The sequence below is a fragment of the Nicotiana attenuata genome, chromosome 7 (assembly GCF_001879085.1).
Source record: "Nicotiana attenuata strain UT chromosome 7, NIATTr2, whole genome shotgun sequence".
Taxonomy (NCBI): Eukaryota; Viridiplantae; Streptophyta; class Magnoliopsida; order Solanales; family Solanaceae; genus Nicotiana; species Nicotiana attenuata.
In genome coordinates this window covers 114,287,746-114,303,272 of record NC_031995.1, presented here as the reverse complement: position 1 = coordinate 114,303,272, position 15,527 = coordinate 114,287,746, and positions in this window count along the sequence as shown.

Below are 15,527 nucleotides of genomic sequence, written 5' to 3'. Positions count from 1 at the left end.
CTTTCTTTCAACTACTCCATTTTGCTGAGGGGTCCTAGGGGCAGAGAAATTATGATCTATACCATTTTCATCACAGAATTTAGCAAACTTTGCATTTTCAAATTCAGTTCCATGATCAGACCTAATGGATGCAAGTTGATTTCCTAATTGTTTCTGAGTTTTTCTAACAAAAGCATTAAACATTTCAAATGCTTCATCTTTAGATGTCAGAAATAGTACCCAAGTAAATCTAGAATAATCATCAACAAGTACCATTACATATTTCTTTCCACCTCTGCTTGGACCACAAAGATCCATATGAACCAGTTCCAACGTCTTGGCCGTACTTACCATTTTCTTGGATTTGAAGGATGACCTTACCTACTTCCCCCTTGCACATGCCTCACAAACTTTGTCTTCCTTGAACTTGATATTAGGTAACCCTATCACCAAGTCCTTGGAGACTAATTTGTTTAGCTGATTTAGACCGGCATGACCAAGTCTTTTGTGCCACAAGAGGGGATCATTAACTAACACACTTAAGCAAGTGAGTTCATTTTCTGAAAGAGTTGACAAATCTACAATGTTAATATTGTTAACTCTTTTTCCCTGCAAAACAATCTTGTCAGTGGTAAGGTTAATCACAAAGCATTTAGTAGAGGTGAAAGCCACAAGGTTACCTCTGTCACACAATTGTGACACACTTATTAAGCTATATTTCAAGCCATCTATCAGGTAGACATTCTCTATGAAATGAGAATCTGTTTTGCCTACTTTACCAACCCCAATGATCTCACCTTTCTTTCCATTACCAAAGGAGACATTACCTCCTTTTAGGTCCTCAAGTGAAAGGAACTGGTCCTTGTTCCCAGTCATATGTTTTGAGCAGCCACTATCCATATACCATATTTGGCTCCTCCCTTTCACTTGGACCTGCAAAAGGAAATCAGGGGTTAGTCTTAGGAACCCAAACTAGTTTGGGTCCCTTTCTATGGGCAAAAGGATGAATCAGATTCTTTCTTGCCCAACCAGGCAGCTTGTGTTTTTCTTGAACAAAAGCTTTGTTTCTTTGACTGGCCTTTTCTTTTGCATTGCATTCATATTTGTAATGGCCAGTCTTACCACAGTGTGTGCAGATTTTATTTTCAGGAAGAGTGAGGTACTTGCTTTTAGGATCCCATTTTGGAGCTTGAGTCCTATAGCCAAGTCCTCTTTTGTTACTGCTATGATGCTCTTGCAGCCAGGAGAGTGCATCAGAAACCTTGTTCCACTTGCAAGTTCTGTCTAGTTCATGTTTCACCTTTCCTAGATCTTCCTTTAAGACTTCGATGAATTCATATTTCTTGTACAATTCATCATTCATTTTTCCCAAACTCTCTTCTAGAGTGAGATATGTGTGATCAGCTTTCTTCTTTCCTGTTCCTAATTTCAGTTTTAAGTTTTCAGACCTAAGTTCTAGGACACTGTTGTCAAGTTCAAGAACCTGGTTCTTCAACTCAGTATTTTTGTTATCACTCTCATTTGCCCTAGACTCTAGACTTTTACATTTTGCTTTAAGGATCACACATTCCCTAGACAGAACTTCTTTTTCATTATTAATTATCTCAGACTCATCAATGAAGTCTAGTAATAGCTCAGCCAGCCTTTCTTTAGACAAGAATTTAATCTTGTCTTTGAGATGAAGAATACTTACCTCTTGTTCATCATCTGATTCTCCAATGGCCATTAGTGCTTGCTCCTCTTCAGCATCATCTTCTGAGTCTTCATCTGAGGTTTCTCCCCAAGCAGCAACCATAGCCTTGGTTGAACCTTTGTTTATTTTGGGTTGAACCTGTTCCTTCTTCCCGTTCCTTCGTTCAGCTCTTTCTTTCTTCCACTCAATTTCCCATTGAGGGCAGTTCTTGATCATGTGACCAGTCTTGCCACACTTGTAGCAATCCTCATTGGTTTGTTTCTCCGGAGCTCTTGTTTTGTTGAAGGTTGTACCTCTTGAAGGACCCTTTCCTCTCATCAGGTACTTTTTGAAATCCCTAGTGATCACAGCCACTTCATCATCCTCCAGATCTGCACCTTCAGCAATTCTGAGAGCTAAGCTTCTCTCCTTCTTGGGGGTATCCATCTTCATGGTTTGCCTTCTCATTTTATAAGCAGTCAAATTTCCAATCAGTTCATCCAGTCTAACGGTAGCAATATTAACGGATTGAAAATGGGATATTTGGACAGCTGAAGGAATCTGGTTGCTGGTATTTTTGCTTCTGCGGTGGGTTGACCGCAGAAGCGGCACCGCAGAAGCGAAAAGGGAGCCGCATAAGCGGTTTTTAGTCTAAGGCTTGAGGACCGCAGATGCGGTCAAAGTTTCGCAGAAGCGGGACCGTATCTGCGGAGAAATGGTCGCAGAAGCGGATGGGAGTATCTTGGAGAGGACCGCAGATGCGGTCAAAGTTCCACAGAAGCGGGACCGCATCTGCGGGTGGAAAGTCGCAGAAGCGAGAAAGGGGTGGCTCAGGGAAGACCGCAGATGCGGCATTTTAACCGCACCTGCGGAATCGCAGAAGCGGTCAAGGAACCGCAGATGCGGAAACAGCTGAGGCAGTGAGATCTTTTAAGTTTGGGGTTGAGTTCATTTCAACCCCATTTTTCTTCCATTGGAGTCGATGGGGAGCATATTTGAGGTGCCATTTTCGTCACTTGTCATGAGGTAAGTAATTTATGCTAGTTTTGGTTAAATACAAGGTTTATTTATGGATTTAGACTTGGAAAAATTGTAGAAAGAGTGAGGTTTTGGTGGAAAACCTAGAAAATTATATTCTTGGAATTTAGCCACGATCTTGGATATGGAATTTAGAGAAAATTATATATTTGAGTTCCTAAGGTCATGGGTAATCTTTATCTTCGAAAAATTTCGGATTCCGGGCACGTGGGCCCGAGGGCTTTTGGTCAACTTTTCGATCGGAGTTAGGAATTGCTATAAATAGATTTGTAATGAATATTTGAGTATATATTAATGGATTTGCGTAACCGTTGGCTAGTTTTGGAGCGTGATGCACCAAATAGAGTCTTCGGAAGGGCGTGGAATACCGGTTATGGATCTTCGGAACGAGGTGAGTCTCCTTTCTAACCTTGTAAGAGGGAATTGTCCCCATAGGTGAGTTAATTGGTTATGTGCTCCTATTTGTGGGGGCTACGTACGCACGAGGTGACGAGAGTCCGTGCGTAGCTACTATTATGCTATTGTCCGGGTAATCTAGGACCCAAAAGCATGCTATACTTTGAATATTTGTAATCTTATGGACAGTTGAATTGCTTAAACCACATCAAAATAGTAAATGGATTTCTAACAAGACCTAAACCCCATTTTCTTAAATTGTTAAAAGAGAATTTGTTCTTCCTGGAATAATTGCCCCATGTTGGCTTCTTGACCGAATGTCTCTATGTATTTATTTTGGAACGGGCCGAACGCCTCGGCAGATTAAATAGATGCATCTATAGGCGCGCCGTCGACCCTCGACAAGTGCACATTTTATTTCTGTTGGTGCGGGCCGTCGCCTCGGCATGATTTGCGCATGATTTATATATTGTTGTCTGAGAATTTTAAATGCTGATATTGCCTTTCATGGCTTGAGATAAATTGATAACGTAAAGAGAAGTAAACCTTGCAAATCCCTTATTATTTGTTGAAGGTGTATTGCTTGTTTTCCGACTTTGTGAGTTAGAACTGCTATGTAAGATCCCTGATTTCCTCACACATTTAGTATATTAATATTGGACCACTAGTAAGTATCAAAGTTGACCATCTCGTCTCTACTTCTTCGAGATTAGACGGGATACTTGCTGAGTACACGTTACGTACTCATACTACACTTCTGTGCATTTTTGTTGCACAGGTATAAGTAACTCTAGTGGCCTACTGGGCATAGCAGCGCGGATGATTAGGGGACTAGGTGAGCTGCATCATTCGAGGCGACCCGCAGCTAGTGTAGTTCCTTTCAGCACATTGTATTTATTCCCTGTCCATTGTATTCCGGACAGATGTTGTATTTATTTTCTTATCAGTAGATGCTCATGCACTTGTGACACCGAGTTCTGGGATGGTTTTCTAAAGATTTGTACTAATCGTTTATTATTTAATTTGAATTGAAGTAGTGACCTATTTATTTATGAAAAATGTAAGGAAAAATCCTAGATTTCAAAGTTATTAAAAGGAGAATTTAATTGATTATTTGGTTGGCTTGCCTGACAGCGGTGTCCGGCGCCACCACGACCCTTAGTGGATTTTGGGTCGTGACAACATGGTATCAGAGCACTAGGTTCCTAGGGTCTCACGAGTCATGAGCAAGTCTAGTAGAGTCTCGCGATCGGTGCAGAGACGTCTGTACTTATCCTCGGGAGGCTGCAGGACTGTTAGGATTACTTCCCTTCTTGATTCCTTATCGTGCGATTTGATTTCATGAAAGGGTTATGCCTTCGTTCCTTTCCTACCCAATCTTACGAGACGCGAACCGCTTGTCATAAATCAAAAATTTAAGAACCGTAATGTTGCTACAGATGTGATACAATATGTTTCTCCTGGTATAGCTGATCAGATTATTGTCGTCGCCTTATGGAAGAATATTTTATTACTTCAGCCCAGTAGCGGTAATTTTGAGGGCTTTGAGGCTAGGCACGAGTTGCCGCGATGCTTATGAATGACTATTCTGCAGTAGTGATATGATGGTAGGATGTTGCCCACGTGTCGGGGCAGTGAATGATTTCGAGGGAGGTTTACTCAGTGCATAATCAAGAGATTCAGTATTTTATTCCCTGGAGGGGAAAGGCAATCGAACTAAGGATGGTCAGATGTGGGTTGGTGGAAGTAATGAGGCTTGGTATTTGCAAGCGTTGTAGAGTTTTCTTCTTTGATGGGATGTCGTTGTCCTAATTGAACGTGCTAGTTTGTCGGTGTTATGACCTTTTACAATTCGCCTTTGGGGCAAGATATTGCGAGATAGAATTGGAGACACAACTGTCAGATATCGTAGGGTGCGGTAGTTCAAGAATGAATCAGTATTTCTAATGTTGACGGTTCGATAAAGATGACCTTCGGAAAGGTTTAAGTTAGCAGCAATTGTGGGTTTAAGTGCCACGAAGTTAGATGTTGTTTAAGACAGCAAGTGAGCAGCAAGGCATGAGAAAGGACATGTGGGAAGTGTCAGGCGGTGGCTAAAGTTTCCGGAAGGCCAAGTATAAGAGGCCAACGGCCGAGTAATCGATTAAGGGGATGAGTTCCGCCAAAGTGGGAGAGCGGTGGAGTCGCATATGTGCTTTGTAGTGGGATGACCGCCTACCTTAAGAATAGTTTGGAATGATTGGGATTTTAGTTGCTGGCGATTGAGGCCTACGGAATTAATTAGAAGTAAGAGCTATCATGCGGCAGGAGATTCAATATAACGGAAATGAGCCGCTTAAGTGAAGAAGGGTGCAGCATAACTTGGAATTGGAAGGATGTTGTCGTGCATTTAAATGATGTCCACGAGGGGTAAATGGACCTGCGTGGCTGGAGAGTGAGCTCAAACTCAGGATGGGTTATTGATGTTGGAGTGATTGTACCCCGTGCAGCAGCGTTGGAAGATGCCAGGGAGAGCTTTTATAGGTGGGTTACCCAAGTGAGCAGGTTAGCGGTCGCATGGTTGGCAAGGCTTCTGCGAAGAATTCTATCGGTTATATAGTAAAGAGATCGGTTGTGCAAATATATTTGATGAAGCAAAATATAAGAAGGGGTTTTACATAAAGGTTTCGAGTACTTTGGCGGTTGATTGCGCAAGGTTATGTCAATAAGAGATAAAGAGGACGAGTGAGTTCCAGATTTGTGAAATAATGGCTTCAAGCCAAGTTGGAGAGTCCCACCGCTTATGATTGGGTTGCATAGTTAGCCACACACGAGGTTTCTAGTTATTAGCATATCGATGGGCCATTTCAGCTACGGGAAAAGACCATAAGTGGTAATTTGAGCAAAGGAATTATTGAGGGTAGGCTATCGTTGGCCTTATTGGCCCATGTTCAGACTTGGGGAAGGATTCAGGGTTGTGCTTTGTAAAGCTGCGGGTTCCCAGGGAAGTGATTCTGCCAGGTGCTTCACCAATGGGGCATCCGTGTGCTAGAAGATTTGTGGAATTGATTATATTCGGGGCTAATTCAGGGCGGGTGGCTCTCAATAGCGGTCCTAGTGAAATCCAAAAGATAAAGTGTGGTACCTAATGATTTCGAACCTATAATTACAGTTAAGAATTAAGCTTTGTAGCAGCTTATGAGAAGGTGCCCAGAATGTTCTATGATATTTTAACTTGCGGTATAGCACTTGAGAGATATGAGTCAGTTCGTGGGGTTTGAGACAGCATGGTCTCGTGATTCGAGGTCACTCGAGATGAGCGCAGATGGAGTATGTTATGTGTTGGATGGAATTAGTGTTATTTCTAAGGAAATCAAGGACAAATTAGAAGAAGATAGATTGGTTAACCATAATGGAGTTGGCATATTGGCGGTAGAGATCAGCTCTTTCAGCGTGATTAAGTTATGCAAGTGATCTGTGGCAGTGCGTATGAGGCTTGTCAGCCGCCGTAATTGATATTATCCTCAAGCATCCTACTGTTATGGCGTGTCATGTAGAAGCAGATTCCGGAAGGGCTATGGTGACTTAGACCACTACTTAGATGTTTGCATATTCTACGGTTATGAGTATTCGCTTGTGTGTTGCTATGATTCTCCTAAAGTGAGTTCAGTGAAAAGCTTTGATGTGATGAAGTATTAATCTATTAGCAATTCTGGAATTATGATGAAGAATCGTGTCCTACTGTTTATGGGCATGTCAGGAGCAACGAGTAATATGGAATTTGAAATGAGAATCAAAGTTGCAGTTCGGTGTGGACAAAGATGTCACAAGCTCGAATGAGAAAGAAAGGAGTTTCGATGTTGAAAGCAAGTTGGTATTGTCTTCAGGGTCACCCGAGATTGGTGTATTGTAAAAAGGGCTTGTATCATGGTTAATAATTCTTGAACGCTTTTCAGCGTTGGTGCGGCCGGTGGGTTGGACGTAAGGCCTAGTTATTTGTTATGGTAGATTGTGGGAGTGTGTCCCACAGGGAGATTGTATAAATGTGGCACGTAGTCGCTTGATTGATTAAAGATTAAAACCAAGTATGAAGATTCGTGATGATATCATTAGGTTGAGAATATATGCCTGGAGGGCACTCGGATTCTGAGTTGTGGACTGTGGATGAGTACTCCGGTTATGATGGTAGTCCTAGTATGTTATGAGAAGAGGGAAATTAGTATGGACATTTGAAAGGTTATTGGCTTAGTTCGAGATGATCAGGATCGACTTGAGGTCAGTGGATGGATGTAAATGTGAATTTGGGCTCTATGTCAGGCCAGTTGTGTTCATTCAGTAATGCGCTCCTTATGGAATAGTCAGGGTATTATTTCGTGTCAGATATTTCATGTAGTGATGCATTGCGCCATGTGAGTTGTGGACGGGTTGAGAAATTGCTTTGGTGTTGAGGATCCGTGTAGAAATGGCGTATTATGAGCAAGTGGCTCCTGAGATTCAGAGTGTATATCGCACCTCAGTTGTGCTTGAGTTTTGTAGCTTATGACGCTATATGTTCCCTCAGGGATGTTATTATGCACTTAGCATTCTTATGACTGATATTCGGTATTTTGTTGCAATGAGCAAACTTAGCTCGATGTGCAATCCCCTTATGCGAGATCTATGTTATTTGGATCGTGTTGCGCGCCGTAACAGTGTGATGTTGAGTATGGTTTTCTATATGTCATTTTTATATGTCTCACTTCCTATTTTTTAAGGAAAGTCCGTATTAGTGCAGGGGTTAGGTAATTCCTTCCGGAGTTCGTTTTTCTTTTGTATCGCGTTCGAATTGGTGACCTATTGGCACATGGTAGCATCATATGAGACTTTTGATAATTTCTGGGGTGGCTTGTTGCCTGAGTAGTTGTATCGGATGAGACGAGATCCCTTGATCTAGGATTCTGTGCAATCCAACTGTATGAGATGTGTTATGGAGATAAGACCATTATTGGGTTCAGAATGAGGTGAAGGTCTTTGTCGGGGGTGTAGACCTAATGATTTGTTGACTCGGCAGTTGATTATAAATTTCTGCACATCCCTTCCGTCGTGGCGGTATTGTGAAGGTTGGAGTAAGACCTGTGTGTGTCATGGGGTGCAATTGGAGCATCATATTAGTAGGATTTAGACTAAGTTGATCAGAAAAAGGTTACTATGGCCCGGTGAGTAAAGTGATGCTAGGTATGAATCCAGCAAAGTTTTGCAGCTATGTTTGAGCAGCGTGTGGTTATTAATATGGTGACCTTATGGTGGAAATAGGTCGGGCATGAAGTTCCGGATGTTGGAATTGGGCTTTAAGGTGTATCTGCTTGAATAAAAGAGAATATCTTCAGAATGGATCGAGCTAATGTGCTCGACTGAGCTATGGTAGCACGGGAAAGTGCATGAGAAGTTAAACAGTGATTTCGGACCACTCCAGTGCAATTCTCAGCACGTTCGAGGACGAACGTATGTTTAAGTGGGAGAGAATGTAACGACCCGACCGGTCGTTTTGAGCCCTAGCGCGTCGTTTAGAGGTCGGAGGCCATGAATAGCTTCATTTCAGGTATTATGACTTGTACGCATGGTCGGAATTAAGTTCCGGGAAGTTCAGAGTCGATTTGGAAAGAGAATTCTCATTTCGGAAGCCTAAAGTTGAAAGATTGAACTAGGATTGGAATTTTGAGTAAACGACCTCGGCATCAGGATCTGAAGGTTCCAGCAGGTTCGTATGATGATTTCGGACTTGGGCGTATGCCCGGTTCGGGTTTCGGATAACCCGGGAGCGTTTTGGTGCCTATTGTGGAAGTTAGCATTTTAGAAGACATTTCATAAGTTTGGCTTGAAGTGCATTTCAGTGTCATCAATGTCCGTTTGGGATTCCGAGACTGTGAATAGCTCCGTATGGTGATTCTGGAGTTGGGGTGCGATCGGAAGTGAATTCGGAGGTCCGTAGGTCATTTTGGAGCCATTTGGCTAAAGATAGAAATTTGAAGGATTTTGAGAAGTTTGACCGGAGGTGGACTTTTTGATATCGAGGTTGGAATCCAATTCCGAAAGTTGGAGTAGGTCCGTAATGTCGAATATGACTTGTGCGCAAAATTTGAGGTCAATCGGACGTGATTTGATAGGTTTAAACATCGGAAATAGAAGTTTGAAATTTTGAAGTTCATTAAGTTTGGATTGGAGGTCAATTCATGATTTTAGCGTTGTTTGATGTGATTTGAGGCCTCGAGCAAGTCTGTAACGTGTTTTGGGATTGGTTGGTAGGTTTGGTTGAGGTCCCGGGGGCCTCGGGTGGATTCCGGGTTGTTAACGGATTGAAAATGGGATTTTTGGACAGCTGAAGGAATCTGGTTGCTGGTATTTTCGCTTCTGCGGTGGGTTGACCGCAGAAGCGGCACCGCAGAAGCGAAAAGGGAGCCGCATAAGCGGTTTTTAGTCTAAGGCTTGAGGACCGCAGATGCGGTCAAAGTTTCGCAGAAGCGGGACCATATCTGCGGAGAAATGGTCGCAGAAGCGGATGGGAGTATCTTGGAGAGGACCGCAGATGCGGTCAAAGTTCCACAGAAGCGGGACCGCATCTGCGGGTGGAAAGTCGCAGAAGCGAGAAAGGGGTGGCTCAGGGAAGACCGCAGATGCGGCATTTTAACCGCACCTGCGGAATCGCAGAAGCGGTCAAGGAACCGCAGATGCGGAAACAGCTGAGGCAGTGAGATCTTTTAAGTTTGGGGTTGAGTTCATTTCAACCCATTTTTCTTCCATTGGAGTCGATGGGGAGCATATTTGAGGTGCCATTTTCGTCACTTGTCATGAGGTAAGTAATTTATGCTAGTTTTGGTTAAATACAAGGTTTATTTATGGATTTAGACTTGGAAAAATTGTAGAAAGAGTGAGGTTTTGGTGGAAAACCTAGAAAATTATATTCTTGGAATTTAGCCACGATCTTGGATATGGAATTTAGAGAAAATTATATATTTGAGTTCCTAAGGTCATGGGTAATCTTTATCTTCGAAAAATTTCGGATTCCGGGCACGTGGGCCCGAGGGCTTTTGGTCAACTTTTCGATCGGAGTTAGGAATTGCTATAAATAGATTTGTAATGAATATTTGAGTATATATTAATGGATTTGCGTAACCGTTGGCTAGTTTTGGAGCGTGATGCACCAAATAGAGTCTTCGGAAGGGCGTGGAATACCGGTTATGGATCTTCGGAACGAGGTGAGTCTCCTTTCTAACCTTGTAAGAGGGAATTGTCCCCATAGGTGAGTTAATTGGTTATGTGCTCCTATTTGTGGGGGCTACGTACGCACGAGGTGACGAGAGTCCGTGCGTAGCTACTATTATGCTATTGTCCGGGTAATCTAGGACCCAAAAGCATGCTATACTTTGAATATTTGTAATCTTATGGACAGTTGAATTGCTTAAACCACATCAAAATAGTAAATGGATTTCTAACAAGACCTAAACCCCATTTTCTTAAATTGTTAAAAGAGAATTTGTTCTTCCTGGAATAATTGCCCCATGTTGGCTTCTTGACCGAATGTCTCTATGTATTTATTTTGGAACGGGCCGAACGCCTCGGCAGATTAAATAGATGCATCTATAGGCGCGTCGTCGACCCTCGACAAGTGCACATTTTATTTCTGTTGGAGCGGGCCGTCGCCTCGGCATGATTTGCGCATGATTTATATATTGTTGTCTGAGAATTTTAAATGCTGATATTGCCTTTCATGGCTTGAGATAAATTGATAAAGTAAAGAGAAGTAAACCTTGCAAATCCCTTATTATTTGTTGAAGGTGTATTGCTTGTTTTCCGGCTTTGTGAGTTAGAACTGCTATGTAAGATCCCTGATTTCCTCACACATTTAGTATATTAATATTGGACCACTAGTAAGTATCAAAGTTGACCATCTCGTCTCTACTTCTTCGAGATTAGACGGGATACTTGCTGAGTACACGTTGATTACGTACTCATACTACACTTCTGTGCATTTTTGTTGCACAGGTATAAGTAACTCTAGTGGCCTACTAGGCGTAGCGGCGCGGATGATTCGGGGACTAGGTGAGCTGCATCATTCGAGGCGACCCGCAGCTAGTGTAGTTCCTTTCAGCACATTGTATTTATTCCCTATCCATTGTATTCCGGACATATGTTGTATTTATTTTCTTATCAGTAGATTCTCATGCACTTGTGACACCGGGTTCTGGGATGGTTTTCGAAAGATTTGTACTAATCGTTTATTATTTAATTTGAATTGAAGTAGTGACCTATTTATTTATGAAAAATGTAAGGAAAAATCCTAGATTTCAAAGTTATTAAAAAGAGAATTTAATTGATTATTTGGTTGGCTTGCCTGACAGCGGTGTCCGGCGCCACCAGGACCCTTAGTGGATTTTGGGTCGTGACAAATAAACCCTAGAATCTCTCTAAATATAGACATTCACCATAAATTGAATTCTATTTATAACACTCCCCCTTGAATGTCAACAAATAATGTGCCTCGTTAAAACCTTAACTAATATAAAACCCAGTGGGAAAAAAATTATAGAAAAGGAAAAAGTGTACACACATCTACAATATGCCTTTTGGTTGCCTCATTAAAAACCTTGCAAGGAAAACCCAGTGGGACAAAACCTTGTAAAGGAAAATGAGTACAACGCGTATTAACTCCCCCTGATGAGAGCATCAATTCACATCTTTAAGCCTTCACATCCCAATCTTGTGCACTAGCTTCTTGAAGGTTGACGTCAGCAGAGATTTGGTGAATAAATCACCCATATTATAAACTCCAATGAATATGTTGCACCTTGAAAATTCTCGTTATCACATTATCATGCTTATAGTTATAACAAGATACATATGTGCGCAAATTACACTTATCATATGGTACTTCAGGACCAAGAATCGTACATGCTGCAAGCGATTTAAATCCTTCAAGGATTGTCATATAAGTCATATAATAGACTTTAGATGCATATCAAGTTTTCATGTCATGCTAGACATATAAGATATCGAAAACTGATTACACATACCATTGATTTTATACTTTCAAGTGTTTGAACTGCAGGTCCAAAGCTACATGTCTTTCATATGAAACCAAATTCTACTCGAATTGTTTCTCCAGACTTAAGATCCTCATATATATTTAGCGCTATTATAGATGTCTTCGACAAATATTTTATATCGGTTCCAAACTCCTTATATTCATAAAGACGTAACATAGAGATCTCTCCGTTCATATATTCAGGTACCTGAATCTCTCCTGAGATTTTATGAAGTGTTATGTCATGTGATCTTCTAGATCACTTGCCTCATTTGTTATGATCATTTAGATCATTTGCTCATCTTCTTTATCAAGAAGTTTTATTTGAAACCGATTTGTCTATACGCTTTAAGCGTACCATAGACTTTGTCCTTCTAGGACTTATTCTAATATGGGTATTTGTAGTGAGAATATAGTTACTTTCTTTGGGTCAGCAAATGCGTCTGCCATGCTTTGCAATATATTGTAGATGAATTATCTTTTTATGAACATCAGATTCATTTTATCTTATTCGAGGATCTATATGTACACATGATAATTCATTCCACGTAATTTTTTCTCAACTGTTTATCATATCGTTCCCTCATGTTAGAAAAACTAACTTGTTTCCTCAACTTTGGGAACCTATCTTTGTGCATTATAGTGTTAATCAAAATATACACCGCACGTCAATAATAATAAGATGAAATTATTTGTTCCTGACCCTGAACCACTTGAGAGGGGAGAAAATAATATACTTGGTATACAACGTATATCAAACTGATATAGATAACTTTGTTCTCATAAGCAATTATTTAGCTATTAAGTAGAGGCACTTAATAAATCATTTTGCTAAACCAACTGTGATGTAAACCAACTTATCAAGATGAACTTCTTGAATAGAAAATCTGGAAATTATACTCGAAATTAAATTATTGAGCAAGTTACCTCGCAAAACACCATATTGCGGGTTATTAATAATCGCACATGTAATCATCTCATAGATGCATCTTATGTGGTATACATGGAAGGTGAATGGGCCCATATTCACCTTTAATATTTCCATCATTCATGGGATTCAATCCCAATTTTAGTTGGTATATGAATTAATGAGAACAAGCAACATAAGAGAATTCGTAAAGAACTTTCTAGTTCTTTAATATTTACCCATGTGAATTCTTTTTTTTTGCACACCATATTAAATTGATATGGGTAAACCAATTATGCCGACTGAATAAATTATCAATATTGATAAACTTCAGATTTACACCATGACTTGTGCAATTATCAATAAACTCCAAGTTTATTATGATATGGGTTTTTATATCAATAAACTTCTCTTTATTGTGGCATTCTTTTGTTTGTGTAGTACAAACTGGAGAATAAAGCGGGTAGCTTTTCACATACATATTACCCCGCAACAAGTTGTAGTAATAGAAGATATTAAATCTTTCCTTTATTCATAGTCTCAGTATGACCAACCGTTTTCGCGAATAATTTAGAAACTCAATAAGTTTCTTTGAGACTATCTATAACACAACGTCTTATTGATAATTAATTTTCTCCAAAATAGTATAATTAATTGGCTCTTCTAAAGCTCTCAATTAATTTTGTACTACCACATATTCATCAACATCCATATGATGAATATCTTTTTTAAAGAGAAAGTTATACCATTATGGTTATGGTCAAAATTATATGCAAGATATGTTTCTTGCATTAATGTTATTCTTTAATAATCACATTACCAAAATATTTTAGCGTGCAATAGGTACATTAATGACCAATGACCATTCATGCCATAATAATGACATTATTTTCTTATATCATCTCAAACCTCCTTCTAGAGGTGAGTGCGTGGTATATTCACTACCACTAGCACGTTCGTATTCTTCCAAGAATGAATATGTATTCATAAATTAGATGTTGTCACATTCACACCATGAATAGACCATAATCATCTGTATGTGCTTTATAAAATCTCACGTCAAATCAATGACAAATATTACTTTCACAAAGTGAAGGATTATTTTAAGAATCCTTGTGATTCTCATTATCACAATGATGACGATTATAATTTCGTCTATTGCCACGTCCACATTCATTGATACTTTCACTGTAATAATTTTGTCTTCTTTCAGACGTATTACATACTGCTATCACATTCTCTTAAGGGAATGAGAATGAAGCAAATTCAATGGGACGGGTTTCCACCTCTTTGCCCAAAATCATACATGAATTTGATCATGGCAAGGCATAGAAATTTTACCACTTCAGGTGGTTGTAATTTCTTACAAATTCCATTAGAGTTATAATCAAACTTTGTTGTATTTGCTTGTATATAAAATCAAATAATAGAATTTTAAGAATTTAAAAGAGTAAAATAAATCAAAATTTAATATGAAGGAAGTTCATGGAATAATTGACAATCATTATGCTCAATCTCAAAGCTTCTACTCAATTGGTTAGAGTCTCGTGTTGATAACGTGTTATGAAACAATAAAAGAAAAGAACATTGCAGAGAAAAGTAGGGAGAGAGAATTGTTATTGATTTTGGAATGAATTATAATGGAATAGAATATCTATTTATAGGGAGAGGGTGACTTAGGCGCCAAGTAATAGACCTAGAATATTTCTAAATATTAAAAAACCGCATAGCTAAACTATATATTAATTGAACATCGAACATAATTTGGCAAAGAGTTACAGTCCCTAAAAAATGTCGCCTCTCTGTCGCTCTCATTCTCTGTGAGGCCGGCGGCGCGTCTTGTTTGAGGTATTCGACTGAGAAAAACTTCCGGCGAAAAGGTAATCTCACTGTTCATTGAAAAATCAGTCCTGTTTTCTGCTTTTTAATTTGTTCCAAAACAAAAAAAAATTAATGGAAACATCATCAACAAAACCTAAGTTATTAGGTGCATCTATTACCAGTACAAGTGAAGGAATTGACAGAATTAGTTATTTGCCTGATGAAATACTCCACAATATCCTTTCATCTCTCTACATTTTTGATGTGGTTCAGCTAAGCATATTGTCGAAAAGATGGAACTCTATATTTAGGACAATGCCTTACTTGCATTTTGATATTCTTCGCTTTGCTAATGAACGGGTTAAACGGGTTTGGGTTCGGAAATTGGCTAAGAAATTCAAAGATTTTATCAATTGGGTTTTAATTTCCCAATGCGCGGCGAACACTAGACTTGTTCGCTTTAAACTCTGTTCTAGCGATTTTTTTGATAAGGTTGCTATTTTCCGGTGGATTCGTATGATAACAAAGCGAAATGTTCAAGAACTTGTGTTAAGTTTTCGTCTTGGTGAGCCATTTGAGTTGCCGTATTGTGTTGCAACTTGTGAATCTTTACGAGTTTTGAAATTACAACTGTGGGGGGGGGGGGGGTAGGGTATCGGTATTAGGTCGACTTATCG